Source organism: Fukomys damarensis, unplaced genomic scaffold (genome assembly GCF_012274545.1).
Source record: "Fukomys damarensis isolate Sample0158 unplaced genomic scaffold, DMR_v1.0_HiC HiC_scaffold_11, whole genome shotgun sequence".
NCBI classification, from domain to species: Eukaryota; Metazoa; Chordata; class Mammalia; order Rodentia; family Bathyergidae; genus Fukomys; species Fukomys damarensis.
In genome coordinates, this window is record NW_022900923.1 from 14,963,827 (window position 1) to 14,980,212 (window position 16,386).

A 16,386-nucleotide genomic window follows, 5' to 3' on the forward strand; every position below is an offset into this window, starting at 1 on the left:
GTCTGAGTCTTCCTATTAGCCCACACTGCTTTGTCTGAAGAGCCAGCAGGTGGTGTGTGGGAATGGAACAACTTCCCATGCCACTGGTCTCAGTGGAAGTCTCAGTGATCTGTGATATAGTGACATCTTGGACGGCAAGTCAATAGTGCAGCTAAGAGCATCAAGACTCGAACAGAAAACTCCTACAGAGGCAAAAAAATCAATCCATGGGAAGAAACAGATTTCCCACTAGTCAATGACCTGTTCCTACTAGAATATCATTTCCTTGTTTCTGGGATGCTGCTTTCACGAGTGCTCTCCACTTCACTGTTCCCTGCACCACCCCTTGCCCCTTCTAGAAGCTGCATGTTCAATAAACAGTGGCAAGGGGGCTGGAGATTTAGCTCAGTGGTGCTGTGCCTGCCTCATAAGCACAAGGTCCTGAGTTCATTCACCAGAACCAAAAGGAAAAAAAAAAAAAAGCAGCAAGCTCCAGGAGACTGTGTCTTAGCCCGATAACAGCTTTGACCATCCTTGGACTCCCATTTATGCATTAAGATCTTGCCTTGTCTTTTTTAATTTGTCCAGTGTACCCTTGGTCAAGTGATCGGGGGTCCGACCAACCTCCAGTAAGGATGGACCCAAAGACAGAAAAAGAAGGACATTTAATGCTGGGAGCAAAAGAAATTCATAAAAATAATAACAAAGTAGAGGGAGAGTTCATTTGGCAGGGCACAGTTGGTACCAAGAAGAAACAGCAAAAGAGAAGAAAGGAAAGAGGATTCGACTGTTCTTTCCTTTACCTCCTCATTAAACAGCTTCTCTTTGCTTGGCCAGAATCACCTGCTGGCTAACTTGAGGGCGTACTAAAAGGTGATATGTCATAGTTTCCTGTTATTAACGGAAACTTCCAGGAAAGAGAAAGCTACATTTTTCCCTGCCTCCCTCCCTCTATCCCTGGGATAATAGTGAATGAGCTGGGCCTAACCCCAGGCCAAGGAGTATCTTTGTAGCAAGTGTGGGGCTACCAGGACATGTGGTGGAATGAAGCCCAGGAATCTAAAACTCACAATAAATCAAGGCCTCTGGCTACGTTTGTGGACTCCCACAAGATTTCCTTAGGCCCAGGAAAATACAAAAATGAAAATTATGAAATGCAAACTCACCTTGGAAATCTTCCCAAACCTTCATGAATTCTGTAATAATTACCCTATCTGGTGAGCACTAACAGTTCTCACACTTTAATGCTCTCAATCTTTCCCCAAATTCCAGTCTTTTTTCCAGCGAAGCCAGGTTATAAGCAGCCTATTTAGACAACGCTTCTCTGTATGATATTCATGCCATGAACCACCAATGGAATTTGAAAAGCAGAAAATTGAAGTCTATAGAAAACAAAAGACTGACCAGGTACTAATGGCTGTTATCTCATCTTCCCACGCGAAAATCTTACTCAACACTCCTGAGGGGGGACTTAGACTTCACTGCCTTCTTCATTCTCTTTCAGCATCCTATTAAGAGTTGGAGCTCTCTCACTTCATATCATTACTACAACTGCCAATTTTCCAACCAGCCATTTAATTTAAACCTACATATTGGGTCCCAGCAGAGCAATGGGAAAATGGGTAAGGCATGGTCTTTGAGTTAAAGAAGTTGACTACCTAACTGTTGAGATGTGGCAGAGTTAAACAATAGTTTAGAATGTTGTAGAACTTTATTAGAAAAGTTAAGAGGTTAAAAAAGGAGAGTTTAGTGTAAACTGAACTATTAGGAAAAAGTACTCATCTCTGCTCTAGGCTCCTTCTTGCATCACAAGGACTAGAAGGCTGAAAATTACATTCTTAAGCCTTCCTTGGCAATTAATGCTAAGGGCAATTCAGCCTTCGCCAATGACACAAATATCTGGGCTTAGAACACGAAGGGGAGCAGAGGTTGAATGCGTATGACTACGTCAATGAGTAAACACATACACCCAGACAGGTTTCTATCAGCTGGGCCCGGTGTCCCACTCACCCCTGCTTCATGGGTTACAGGCATCTGCAGTGGTAGCAGCAGCTTCCTGTTCTCTGAATGAGATGCCTAAACTATTAAAGCAGTGTCCTGGGTTTTGGTCTGTGATTCTGGTCACCACTCAGTCTCATCTCCATGAAAATCTGATTTTGTCTGATCTGATCACCTTTCTTGTTCAGAATTCTTGAATGCATCGCCACATCCCAGAAGATTCATCCAAGCTTCCAATGTGATGCTTCAATATCCCTCATCATGTGCCAACCTGTGTGACTCATTTTCCACTATTCCCATGCCTTTAAAGTCCAGCAACCCTGAATAATTGTAGTTTACTGTGTCCTGTCCTCCTATTCTTCTGGACATTTGCACACATTTTTCTCTCTGCTTATTGTCTGTTCCACGCCCCCTTAGAGCTAGCAAATACTTTTTCTTCTTTCAAGATTCATTTCCTCTTCTTTCTTCTCACTTCCACTTGAGGCCATTTTTATTCTTCCCCAAGATGAACTCAGCTATTTCTTCCTGAGCTCTGGCCCCTCGGTGAATCACACTTCCATTGTCACATTTATTACTCTGTCCATTAGACTGCATGTTTGCAGATGAAAGGAATTGCGCCTGTTCATTCCCAAGCCCCTAAGAAACTGTCAAGATGCTTGACACATGGTGAGCAGTTACTAAAGTAGAAAGAATGAAGGAAGGGAGGCAGCAAAGAGGCAAGTAAGGAGCAGAGAGTTCAGAGATACAAACAGGAGGGAGTTGGGGACAAGATTTGGTGACTTCACAGCTCTGTCCTTTAGATTTACCAGTTTTACAAACTCATCATCTACAAGAACAAGTTCAGTCCTCAGATCAAATCCTCCTATGTTTCTAGAAATTTAAGCTATTGGAACAACAAAGCCTTTCCCTATAGTCCAGGTGGATGGCCTTTGTTCAGCTATTCTGTAGTTTCAAAGCAAAAATAAATAAAAAGATTTATTGTTCTTAATCTCCCAGGGGTTTCACCTTACAGCCCAGGTGACCTATCAGTCACTGTTTCATGTTTTGGAACCAGGACCAAGGACCTTATCCATGCTCTTCCCCAACCACTATTACTTTGCACACCCCCTTCTGCTCCCCTATTCTTTTCTTATTCCTACTACACTCAATACACTTATTCTCTTTCAGGTTTTACTGGGCTCTACACCATGAAAAATACAAAGAAAAAGGAATTTCTACTCTAAGAATAATAACTCCTCCCCCTTTTTCAACTTTTACAATAATTGTTGAAAGCTATTTTCTTCCACATTTAGAGAACACTGGTTTTCTAGGGAGGGAAAGTGGATGATTAAGAGGCAAGGCCCCTTACAGTTAGAAATTTAATTATTTCATGTGAAGGTTTGATTTCTATTTCTGACCCTTTTATTTGTTGGCTCAGGAATCTTAAAGAAATAATGTCAAATCTGGGTGACAAGGCTTCATGCAATTGAGAGCTTTGGATTATCTTCAAGCTCCTTTTTGCCATAACATTCACTGACATTTCATCTTTTTATAGCAAAAATGGTACAAGTAATGAAGATAAAGTGTTGACGCACATTTGTGTCTTCTTGTGGTAAGGTGAGGATCCATACCCACAGACGCTGGCTGGTAATTTCTACTGAAAAACGCTACTTGCTGAAGGAAATTTTTCAGAAAAATTTCTCTCCAGACTTTTCTACAGGTGATGAAGGGCAAGACAATGGCGATCATGGGAGCAGGTGTCAGGGGCTTGGCCGCCATCTGGTGTTGTCTGGAGGAGCTGAGCACACTTGCTTTGAGCGGGGCAATGATGTTGGAGGCCTGTGGAAATTCTTGGTGAGTGGTGTATCTCCAGAACAGTAGAGAAACGAATATGGACTCCAGCACAAATCAAATCTTTCTGTTCCAGTTCAAACCCAAAAGCCAGTTCCCAAAAGCTCCATATCTAGAAAGTAAAATCTTACCTGTCACATCACTAACACCTGACCGCTCAAAACTGCTTCATACCAGCAGCTCTCGTACTGCAAAGAACATTTCCACCTCTCCATGTATTGCCATCAGCATAGCAGAGCTTAGATGTCCACGTGGTAAAGGTTGCCAGTGTCAGCACTTAGCGGACATAAAAACATACCACCACCTTCCTATGTGACTGCTCTTAAATCACAAGAAAAAGGTAGGAAAGAAGATAAAGAAACACTCTTGAATTGAGGTTAGAAATCTTTCTAGCTTAACTGTTAAGTTCTCTGGGTAGATACATTTTAGGCATTTTTATTTTCTGGACTTGAGATGTTTATTTGTCAAATGCAGAGGGCAGAAACTAGGGTACATTTAATGTGCTTTCTAGTTCTAAGGGGATAGAATTCGATAATTGATTTATCTCTATTGAGAAGATATAAATTATTATTCATGCTGATAGTGTGTGTGGTTACTAGATAGTTTACTGATTCTAAATTTAGAGAGAAAAGTGAAGGTTTTTGTTATTTGTTCTCATTGTTATAGAAATAATATAACCAGGAAATATTTAATATAAATCTAGTTTTTAAATTGAAGAGCCAGCTTTGAAGAAACTTTTAGCCTTTTTTTCTCTAAATTTGTTAATTATTGTGAATGGACATAAATTATACATATTTGCCCTAAAGGCAAATGTCCACATCATTCATCTTGAAACCATTTTTTCTGTCTGTCTTGGTCTCACTTATTCCAACATGCAACAACTCCCTTTAATACAGTATGGCAGTGATCATTTAGGACACATTTGTATTTATCTCAAAAGTTTTTTTTTAAAATTTTTGTCCCTGTTAAAACAAAAGTATTACATAAGGTCATTAGTTGTTATTTTCCATTACAGAATTAAGAGTTAATTTTTCCCAAGAATTTCATTTTCTTTTATTTACATCTGCTCAAGAAAAATGTGCCTACCTTAAACTAAATTTACCACCTCATCAGTAATAACTAATTCCTGCATAAGAACTTGTTTGGCATAATTTTGGACAAGATGCTGTCATGACCACTATGTGACATAACCATGCTACATAAATAGCTTTCACTCCAGTTGATGCAGCAAACCATAAGTCCACAATCCTTTGATAGCAAATAGGCAAAAACTCACGTGATGATAGCAAACTTTTCTCGAAACGATAAGATCAAAAACCATGAGTTGAACTGACATAAGGATAAGCCCTACTTTCGGTTACAATGTGGAGATTTTAGTGTATTTGATTAAAGGTTGTTACCCCAGATCTCACCAGAAGTGTCATCTAAACATGTACACATTGCAAAATATATCTGGTACTAAAGGTTTCAAATAAAGGATTAGAGAACTTTATAAGCTAGAGATTGGTGACTGTCAACTTACTGGGCAAGGACCTAAACTTTCAGAAGAAGGCACACTACTGAAATCTTAGACAGTCAAGGAAAAAATTCCTACAGGTATAGAAATTAGTGAACCTCAGAAAATGACCTCAGACAAAAAGGTAGAGGATTACTATGTGATGCATTTATAGAGTCATTCCCATCCTAAACTGTGAATGCCATCCCAATATCTATACCATCACTAGCAGTGTACCAGTATCAGTACTATAGGCAAGTCCAGCATTCCTTAAAAAGCCCAAGAAGGCAGTGAACACTCACTCTGTATTCAGAGAGGAATCTGTAAGTTAAGTAATATAGCCAGATCAGAAAATTTACTTAAGGAAGTGTTACAAATCACAGTTGAGTAAGATACAAAGACAGACTGGTTTTCCACAGGAGGGAAATTCTGTTTTCCAGAAGGTCATATGAAAAAAAAAATCTCCTCAAAGACCTAAAAGGATGTGAACAAATTCAAATGCTCCATACTTTTACCTCCTTCACACACAATAATCCTTCTTTCTTTTCAAAGAAAAGTTGCCTGAACAAATATATGATCAGAGAAAGATTTATTGTAAATGTGTTACATAAGATTTTATCTCTCAGGCCTCTGCAAGGTGGAATGTTTGCTGGATGACAGAAATCTGATCATTTTGAACTTTTCACTATGTGGTTTTTCTGAGAAATAGAAAACAAATAGGCTTTAAACACTAGCATACTGAATGGGAGCAAGTTTTAGGTTTCTTACACTCCTGTGAAACTACTCAACAAGCAGCAGATTAGTATTATTGTGATTGCAAAAGAGGAATGTGACAGAACCAGTACCATCTTGAACCTCTCCCCTTCATTCATTCATTCACTCAACAAATTTGTAATGAGTACGTGATTTATAGGGTATTATGTCAAGCACAGCTGTAGGTAAGATGTACCCTAGGCAGCCAACATTTTAAATGCAGAGAGAAAAACTTGAATTAAAATAAGTATAACAATACGGGTATAGTGATATCTGCCTGTAACTGCAGGAATTTCAGTGGTTGAGGTAGGAGGGTGATTAAATTCAACGCTATCCTGGGCAACATAAGAAGACCTGTCTCAAAATTTAAAAAGGAATCGGGGCTGTAGCTCAGTGGGAGACCCTAGCATATGTGAGGGCTTGTGTTCAATTCCCACTTTTGTGGAAACAAAACAAAATATAAGCACTCTAACAGAAATGAATATGTGAATAGGGCAGTACAAATAACAGGAAGTTGTAGAGATGATTTAACAGTAGAAGGAAGGAAAGGAAGCATGATGAAGGAGGTAACTTCTGAACTGGAGCTTGAGGATATATTTAGGTCAGCAGAAATGGGCTAGATGAGACAAACTAAGTCAGAAAATCAAGACTAACTGCTGAAATGCATGAACGACATTCTTGAATTAGCCACTGATGTTGCCCTCAAGTTACTTTTGGTCTAGATGGAAAGATGAGAGATACAAACAGCTGCAGTCCAAGACAGAGAGGAATATATGTGCCCACAGCTCCTTGAATCTCCAGTTCTAGGCCAGGGTCTCACAGACAGAGACAGAGTCTAAACTTAATTTCCTTCTCACTGGCTCGAACCTCTACACATACTGAAATACGAAAATGTATATTTTCTAAAATTATATAAGCCATTTGTCTATTATATAATCCAGTTGCTTTTCCTTTGTTTAAAGAACAGTCTTTTAGGAAAAATTCCAAGATCTCTCTTCATGCTAAGATCGGCTGGAGACAAGGGGTGAAAGGGCAGAGATTCATTCAAGATGAAAACAACCCTGAGCCTTACCCATCCTGTTTCCCAGAGTAGCTGTTTACACTTTTTAACCAATCCCCAGCCCATAGCTCAGCCATTCCTCCTTCCAATGGGCAGCTGAGAAAACTTCTTCCCACCTTTCCTTGCCATCATCAACAGAAGGCAGCAGCTGTGTATGAGGCAGGACTCAGACTTAACATCTGCCCAGCGTGGGCCTTCACACTTTTTCTGACCTCCACAAAAATTTTCAAGTGGGTCCAATAAGGCCTAAATCTCTAAAATTTATGAGAAACATAGCAACCATAAATAGAGGAAGATTATATTTTCAACTGAAGGAGAAACACTGAGCCCTCACGCAGCCCCTTCTCACCCTTAGATACAATCCTCTCAAACCTTTCCAGAACTTTCTTGCTCCATTTTCCAGAGTTTAGCTAAGGAGGGGAAAAAATAGATGTCTCGAATCTGGCAGCAATATGACATTCCACTCCTTTCCTCCACTGCACAAGAATTCCTTCAGGCCTTGGAGATGCAGATGCCGCCAACTTGTTGATGGATTTTCAAGGCAGCACAATGTGTACACTTTTACGTTTGTTTTCAATTTAGCTTCAACCTTTTCTCAAAAAGAAGCCACTTTTCAATTACACAGTGGCTTTAAAATAAGTTCCAAAATTTAACACATGGTCTAAAGCCCCTGGCTCCCTATATTTCTTTGGTAAAAAGTGAATATCAATAACTGGTAAATGGAAGAATTCTTCAAGTGCGTAATACATTCACAACAGAGCAGTGGCTCTTAAAGTGTGATTCGCAGCTCATCAACATGAGCATCACCCAGAACTTCTCAAATGTAAGTTCTCAGACCCCACCTTGGATGCACTGAATCCAAAATTCTGGGAGTGGGGCCCAGGAATCTGTTCTAAGGAGGTGATTCTGATAATGTCACACATGGGAAGCTATTTCACAGAGGATTTTGTTGTTCTTAAACAATTTGCTGAATTCCACATACCCACCAAATAGAAACTCACAGTTTCCCTTGGACTATTTTGTTGTTGCTTTAACATGAGTACAGTGGTGCTGGAGAGAAAAAAGAGGGAATTCTAAAAGGCTACAAAAGAGAGCTAATATATTATTATTATATTATAATATGTATTATAATATATATTATTTGAATTCAAATAGGTGAATTAATGCGGGAAGAGATCTAGTACTAGGTGTGATGTGAAGGGTTTTCTTTTCTATATCTCACGGAGAACTTTCAACTTATTTAATATTAAAAAGATTTTAGTTGGCTAGTAATTGGATATGGTCTGAAAGGAGTGATATTCTTATTTTAAAGATTTCCTATTCTTCTTAGGACCACCCAGAAGAAGGTAGAGCCAGCATTTACCAGTCTGTACTCACCAACTTGTCTAAAGAAATGTTGTGCTTTCCTGACTTCTCCCACCTACCCTGATGATTACCCAAACTACCTGCACAACAACAGCCAGCCCCAGGAGTACATCAAGACATTTGCCCCAAAGAAGAATCTTTTAAGATATATACAGTTTGCGGTAGGGGCCTTGTAAATTGTACTGTTGCTATTAGTATGTGTATGAGTTAGAGAAGAGGTATGAATACAGCACCCTGTTATAGAAATCAGGGCCAAAGGACAGGGGATTTAGCTCAGTGGTGCCACCGCCTACCTCACAAGTGAAAGGTCCCAAATTTGATCCCTGGTACCAAAACAACAAAAGAAATCAATGTCAAATGTTTGGATGCTTCTACAATCAACTGTCTGATCAGATTATAAAATATTCACGCATGGCATTTCCACTTTAGATTCATTCTCTACTAAATTCTGGGAGCTTTTAAAATACCTTAGAAAATGCTGGAGTCAGCTTTCCCATTATAGTAAACTTTTCTTATGCTGTGATGTTTTGAAACTTATCCAAACTTTTGTAGCCCATTTTAAGATTTCTGTAGTTCAATGTTGGTATGCTGCGGTTCCAACAAATATGGTATTTGTTAGGAATTCTGCCATTACGAAAGGAGTAATAACTTAAATATATAGTCTCCATCTGCCAGCCACTAACTTTATTGAATTTCTTTTTATTGAGTCTGAAGTGTTATGACATAGTAGCATTAATTCTGTAAATGATAATGTTTTACATTTGTTTGAAACCCTTAGCCTCCATTAACTACTACTTAAATGCAAAGAACATATGTATAGTGGGGAAAACATTCAGCAAAAGTATGAGTGTGAGTTATATTTACATAATAATTTTACCTGGAGTCATTCCAAGTATATCATTAAAATAAAATTTTCCAATAGTCATTCTATTCCATTCATTTATTCATTTTATTAATTCACATCATTTATTTATGATGTTCTGAATACTGTATGTTGCCTCATTTTGTGGTAGCAATGTCATTCAACATTAATGAAGCTCCTAATAAGTGCTTGTTTTGTGCTACATGTAGTATTGGAGACCAAAATAAATATGTAGAGGTAAGTGTATAGAGAATATGTTGCAATATCAAATTCAAGTGACAATTTAAATGCAAAGAGAAACTTTGTGAATCTAGTATGGTTTATAAATAAGATAATGCTGTGAAAATTATGAAGCAAGAGCCAACATTTGGGAAAGGGTACTTTTTCAGAGAAGACAAAGTTTTTGAGTTTACTTGATACTTATTTTAGACAGTGAATAACATGAGTAACATTAGAGATGGTAAATTGTTCCACTTGTCTGGAGAACAGTGAGAAAAACAAATTGGCTAGGAGGGAGGCATAGTTGTTAGGCTTAGATAGGGCCATACACATCAGTAAGGCAGTTTGCTCTGTGGCTTTCAAACATAGCGAGCTGTTTTGCAACCATTTAAAGGAAGCAAGTCTGGGGTGGGCGTGTGAAGAGCTGATGCGATGGAACCACAGTCATCAAAGTCAGCCTCATTCTTTCTATCACGAAGCCTCCATCATCAAGCTCCAAAACAGCTACTAAAAGTAGAGTCAATTTATCCACCTTCTAGGCAAGAAAACGAGGAAGGGATGTGGAGACAAAAGGATCCTTTTACTCCACAGCTGCCTTTCACAAACTCTCCCAAGAAGGCTATCCAATATTGTGTATTTATATCTCATTGGCCACTCGAGTTACACAGGAGCCTGAGACACATATCCCTTTGAAGGGCACAAGGTTACATCAAACAAAATCAGTGTTCTGTAGTAAAGAAGACAGGGTATTGGGAACAGGAATTAGGGAAAAGGAAAAAGGGTATTGGGAAAGCAATAAACAGTCTCTGTCCCACAAGAATTTAGGAGAATATAAAAAGATAAGTCCAAACAAGAAAATGAAACAAAACTGTATGGATTTTTAATTGTAACATTAGAAATGTAGAATAGATCCCAGATACAGGAAAGTAACTGAAGTAACTTTGAGCAGGAGGCAAAAAAAATATCAGCATGGTATTTTTGAAAGATTATTTTGACAAATAAATGAAGGATAAAGGATGGCTTATAGATAAGCACAAGCTGGGCATTGGCTCCTTATAGACTCTGACAGTAACCCATGTACAGGAGCAGAAGGATTTGAACCAAGGCAGTGCATCAGTCACGAAATAGAAGACAGAAATGGTGATATCCTGAGATAAATGATTCTTTAGACATTAGGCAAGGATGGAGAAATAACAGCAAGACAAGTTTTGGATTTGAAGTCCAAGAGGATGGGAGATTCATGGTACCTTTCAAAGAAATAAGAAACCTGAGGCTTGATTTCAGATGGAAATGCCCAGCTACACTGGGCAGCAGAAGGGAGATCAGACTGAATATGCACATGTGATCATACTATAGAAGTTGTTCATATTTCCAAGGAGAGTGTCTGCACAGAGCAAAATGGGAACCATGAATCAAACTTTGAGACATGCCCATATTTACTAAATAGAAAGAAGATCAGGTCAGAGAAGGAGGAAGCCATGAGGGCGTAGAGCAGAAGTGGGCAGATGACACAGATTTGCTGTATAGCATCATTCACAAAAATGTTCAGTGTTATTTATTCCTGTACCAACTAACCAGATGTCAAGAAGTAAAGAAAACTCAGTGAGTAATTTTCCTTGTGAGCTCTGAAAACTCACTGAAGATTTACTGTGATTCCTATTTTATTATCTTTCTATGCATTTCTCAATGAACAGGACAGCTCACAATAATTCCTCCACAGAAATACTGCAAGAAAGAAAAAGATCATAGAATTATAAACAAAAGGAATTTTTTACGACCCTGATTTCCATATAAAGAAATGTCCCAGCTTCTTAGTCACTAGCCAATGGGATGTTGTTACTGATAAGGACGGGAAGCAGGAATCTACTGTTTTCGATACTGTGTATGATAATTTGTTCAGGACATCATGAGTATTCCAATCTGCCAACTGATTCTTTTCCTGGTAAGTTTGAAAAACATAGATAATTTGGTACTTACATATAAATATCAAGGGTTAAAACATATTTTCTATCATACATAATAATTGTTCTCAAGATGCCAAAGATCCCAAAAGAGAATAAGATTTAAATCTCCTAATATGCTAAATATAGTAAAGATCTTAAAGTCAGACATCAGACTGACACTAGTCCTTATGATGGTAACTCAAATATCCTACAAACACATGGAGTTTCTGAATAGTTATATTATTAAAAAAGGGAATCCAGTAAGCAAAAACTTTAGAGTGGCACATTTTCTTATATATAGAGAAAAACTTAAGTTTCCAATTTCATCTTCATCATTTTCAAATAAATGTTAGCAATGTAGTTATCCCTCCCTCCCCCCTCCCTCCTTCTTTTTATTATTCCTTCCTTCCATTTTACAGTACTGGGGATTGAATGCAGGATTTTTTCCCCAGGCCTTTTTATTTAATTTTATTTTGAGGCAGACTCTTACTAAGTTGCTGAGGCTGCCTTCAAACTTATGATCTTGCTTCAATCTCCCTTTCTTTATTTCTTCATCTTTTAAAACAGGTACAACAGGACCTACCATGCAGAGAAGTTACAAGAGAAACCTGTTAAGGTATATAGAGTGTTTAGCATAGGATCTTAGCCCACAGTGAGTACTTAATAACTAATATTAAATATTATGTTTGTCAAAATACTGTACTTTAAAAAATGTTAGGACACCAAAAGTAATTATTTGGGGGCTTAATGTCAAGAACCACCATAAACACAAATACATTTCAATTAGGAAATTGTTTTAACTAAAAGTGATGACAGGTTGAAAAAGACACAGTGAGAAATTGAGTCTTCATAACTTGTGAAAAATCAACTCAAACCACTCCCTGTTTTCCTAGCCCAATTTCAAGGCAGCCACCTGCATAGCCAAGATTATAAGGGCCCAGAAGCCTTCAAGGGAAAGATGGTCCTTATGATTGGCCTAGGGAACTCGGACTGTGACATTGCTGTTGAGCTCAGCTACCTGGCTTCCCAGCTATGTGAAGTAGAAAGTTTGGGAAAATAAACCTAGAGTAGAGCTATGCTGCTAGGTTAACAGCCTAGGCAGATGTTGTTTGCCATGTCATACCTTCTACACTGATGCCCTTTAAGGCAAGAAGTACTTGAGGTATTCTCTGTGAGAAACAAGGCCCATGCTACTAAGGAAGTACATTCTGTCATAACCAGAGATAAGTGTATAAGTGTAAGTGTGTATATATACATACATATATATATGTGTATATATATACATATATATATGTATATATATATACACAGGTGTATACATATACATATATTTTTGTTTTAATTTTATGTTGATAACCTCCAAATCCATTGGCTCCTAGTAAGGCACTATCTTTATTTAACATCATTTCTTATTACCTACATGTGAAAGATACTGTTCTTACCACTCTGAACCTTGGAACATGTACGCAATTAGGTTTTTACTATTGTTTATTCATTCCACTGCAAGTATTCAACAAATATTGGGCACTCATTACAGTGCCAGAACTATGTTGAATTAAAAATGCAAACATAAGTTAGAGTAGCCCCTGACTTCAAGGAGCAGTCAGTGGGCAGAGCCGGGGTGAGAGGTACTCAAACAACCTTAAAGGAAGTAATGAGTCTTCCAGTGGAATCGGGTGTGGCAGCAGCAACACCATGAAAAGAGAATGTAATTTAACCTGGATAAATGCAAAGAAAGCTTCTCAAACAGCTCCAAGCTGAGTCATACATGACCAGTAGACTCTAAGGAAATTCAACATAATTTTAGGGAAACAAGAACTCAATAAATAAATTATTAAGTGAATATAAGGCAATGCTAAAATGTTTTTCGATTCATGGAAAATTTCCTTGCATTACCATAAAAATAGTAAAACAGACCAGGAACCGGTCTTGATTTGGGGTTGAGGCTGCTGCTGTGGATTTGGCTCCTTTTAGAGAAGACTGGAAAAGAAGACCAGAGAGAACCTAAAAAAAAATCCGACATAGTTTTTGGCCTAATTTCAGCTAGACATTTACCTATGTTTTCCCCATCAGTCCACCTACTTCTACCACCCACCTCTCCTAGCATTCACTTCACTGGCTGGCCGCTGGTAGACCTACTGCCTTATTCTATGAGTACGTGAGGAGTACACCTGGCACAGTTGAATATAGAGCACTCTGGTTCTAAAAGGCACGGTGTTTATTCAGCAACTATATAAGTATAGTCTTGCTTGCCTTTATCTAGGTCCAATTATGGATTTTTTCATCTAGACCCACCTCTTGGAAAGTATTCCCACCTTGTTATTGAGGGAAATGTACAGAAGCATCCAGAGAATTGTTTGTGTTTGCTTATTTCCTATAGACTGATATTGAAATCTGTGCTACCTCTCTCCACCAGGTCATGTTCAGCACAAGAAGTGGCTCCTGGGTCATGAGTTAGATTTGGGATGATGGCTATCCTCGGGATATGGTATACATTACCCACTTCACATCCTTTCTCTGGAATGTCCTTTTTTCACTTGTCTCTGATTGGCTATATATCAAGAAGATGAACATGTGGTTTAAGCATGAGAACTGTGGCCTGATTCCTTTAGATGGGTACTATAAATAATTCATATTTCATCACTGAAACAATGTAAGGCACTCATTCAAATAAATTATTTCTCCATATTTTATCTTAGATGTCTCACTGAGGCTGACAGTATTAAAGAACTTGACAGATACAATGTATCCAAGTATCATATATGGGTTGGAAATCTCATTAAAAATAGTTTAGTGCAGAAAGATGTGTGGAAGAATACAAAATGGGGATGAATCAGACAGATAAGTCATCCTGAAATGCACGATTCATTTTGGGTAGCTACAGGCAATGGCAGAGAACTTGGAGAGCTGAACAAACTCAAGTTGTTTCTTTGAAGAATATCTTGTCTATGCTTATGGATGAGCAGGAATACCAGTAACAATATCTATTTCTCACGACTGTTCTGGGATTCGGTAAAAGTGTAAAAATCACTCTAAACTATAAAGTCTCATAAATATTGCCTTTACTTAGTCTCAACTTGTCTAATGTATTCCCAAAGAGCATATAACAAAGGAGTGTTAATCAACATGTCTCAGCAAGTAGGAAATCTCAGAACAAAAGTGGACACTTCTACCCTGAAGTCTTCACATTTTTGCAAAACAATCAAAAGATTGGAACACATAAAACAGTGGAGATTCACAGAACTGATCTGGCCTAAAATTAGTAAGACTTATTTCCTCATTTCCCTTACAGAAAGAGCCAATAATTACTAATTAGGAAGGTATCATGGATAGGAGAATCATTACATCTATGGAAAAAGAAATAATGAAGTGAGTAAGAAAAGAAAGCATTCATTAAGAAATTTTACCTTCTGGTCAATGTTAGCCAAGAAATTTCACTGTTTAAAGAACCTAGTTAAGAAACTGTAAATCAGAATCCTAAATACCAAGTTTAGGAGCCAATCCTTCATTCCAAAGCATTTATCCTACCCAATCTTGTAGACTGCTATATCCATACAGAAGAAATAATGCTGGTTTTTAATATATTTAAAATTGCATTTAATATGACAGAAGTTCCAAAGCTAAGCTAGGTAAGGCTTTTTGTCTTGTAAGAGTAACTACGATTCTATTTTGGCTTTATTATTTGCATAACTAATAGCTTTAGAAAGCCATTCATTCTAAGAACTAAACTCCCTCTCTGAAAAGGTTCCAGTTAACTTAAATTGCTAATGACATATTTTCACTCCTCGCATGGTTGCAGGGAAGGAGAAAAACTGGGAGAGACAAAAAGGCTTCACTGTGACCTACTTTTTGCCACCTTATACAGCAAAAAAGATTTCAGAGTTAAAGGAATGGAAATGGAGACAAATTGCAAAATTGACAAAGTCTTTTCATGTACAAGAAAATTATATATCTTATTTGTGAAAATTATACATTTTCATATGAAAGATACAGACAACTGCAGGATCTTTGAAGGAAACAAGTCAACATAAAATACGTTATCATGAAAAAGCCATTCTTTTGGCAACTGATGTATGGTATTAAGGTTGTTATATTTTCCTTTGTGATCAGAGCGGGCAGAAAAGAACCAAACATGGGAATAAAACATTCCACTGCTGCAAATCTGGCTTCCTCAAATACAACCTTAAAGTTAAAATATGGTAGTCTACCTAGGGTAACAGCGCTTGCAAGTACCAGGCACTGCAACACCCCTCTCACAACATATGAGAAAGAGTCTAACATTATCCCCACTGTATACACAGGGAAACAAACAGAGAGAAGTAACAATAAGAGATGTGGCTTAGTCATAAGCTTGGTCATCTGGCTTCACAGTCTATACTTTCAATCACTTTTAAATGCCTAGAATTAATTTTATTCTCATCTATAGGGTGAATGTCTAAATAGTATACATACACATAAGAGAATTTTCAAATTTACTCTTAGAGAAGGTTCATCAACTCCTTATATCTTTGTATTTCAACTGTTATACCACTAAAGATGCCCTCCAAAGTTCCTCTTAATGCAAAAGCTTTAGAAATAATTTCATTCATAATTACTGAATGAATTCCACCATGCCTCACTGTTCATTATTCATTTCGTCTTTTTTTAGTATGTCTCTCTCTCCACTTTTTTTCCGGATTTGTGTACCCTGCCAACTACAAATGAAATGATGGATGACAATGATGAGAAAATGGAAGCCAGGCATGGTGGCGCACACCTGTAATCCCAGCACTCAGGAGGCTGAGGCAGGAGGATCACTGTGAGTTTGAGACCAGCCTCGGCTACACAGTGAGTTCCAGTTCAGTCTCAACTATGTAGTGAGAACCTGTCTCAAAACACCAAA

At 38.0% G+C, this 16,386-nt stretch overlaps 1 pseudogene; it reads left to right on the forward strand.

Moving 5' to 3' along the window:
* The first annotated feature begins 3,647 nt into the window (after window positions 1-3,647).
* Window positions 3,648-16,386, forward strand: part of LOC104849428 — a 14,649-nt pseudogene continuing 1,910 nt past the window's right edge.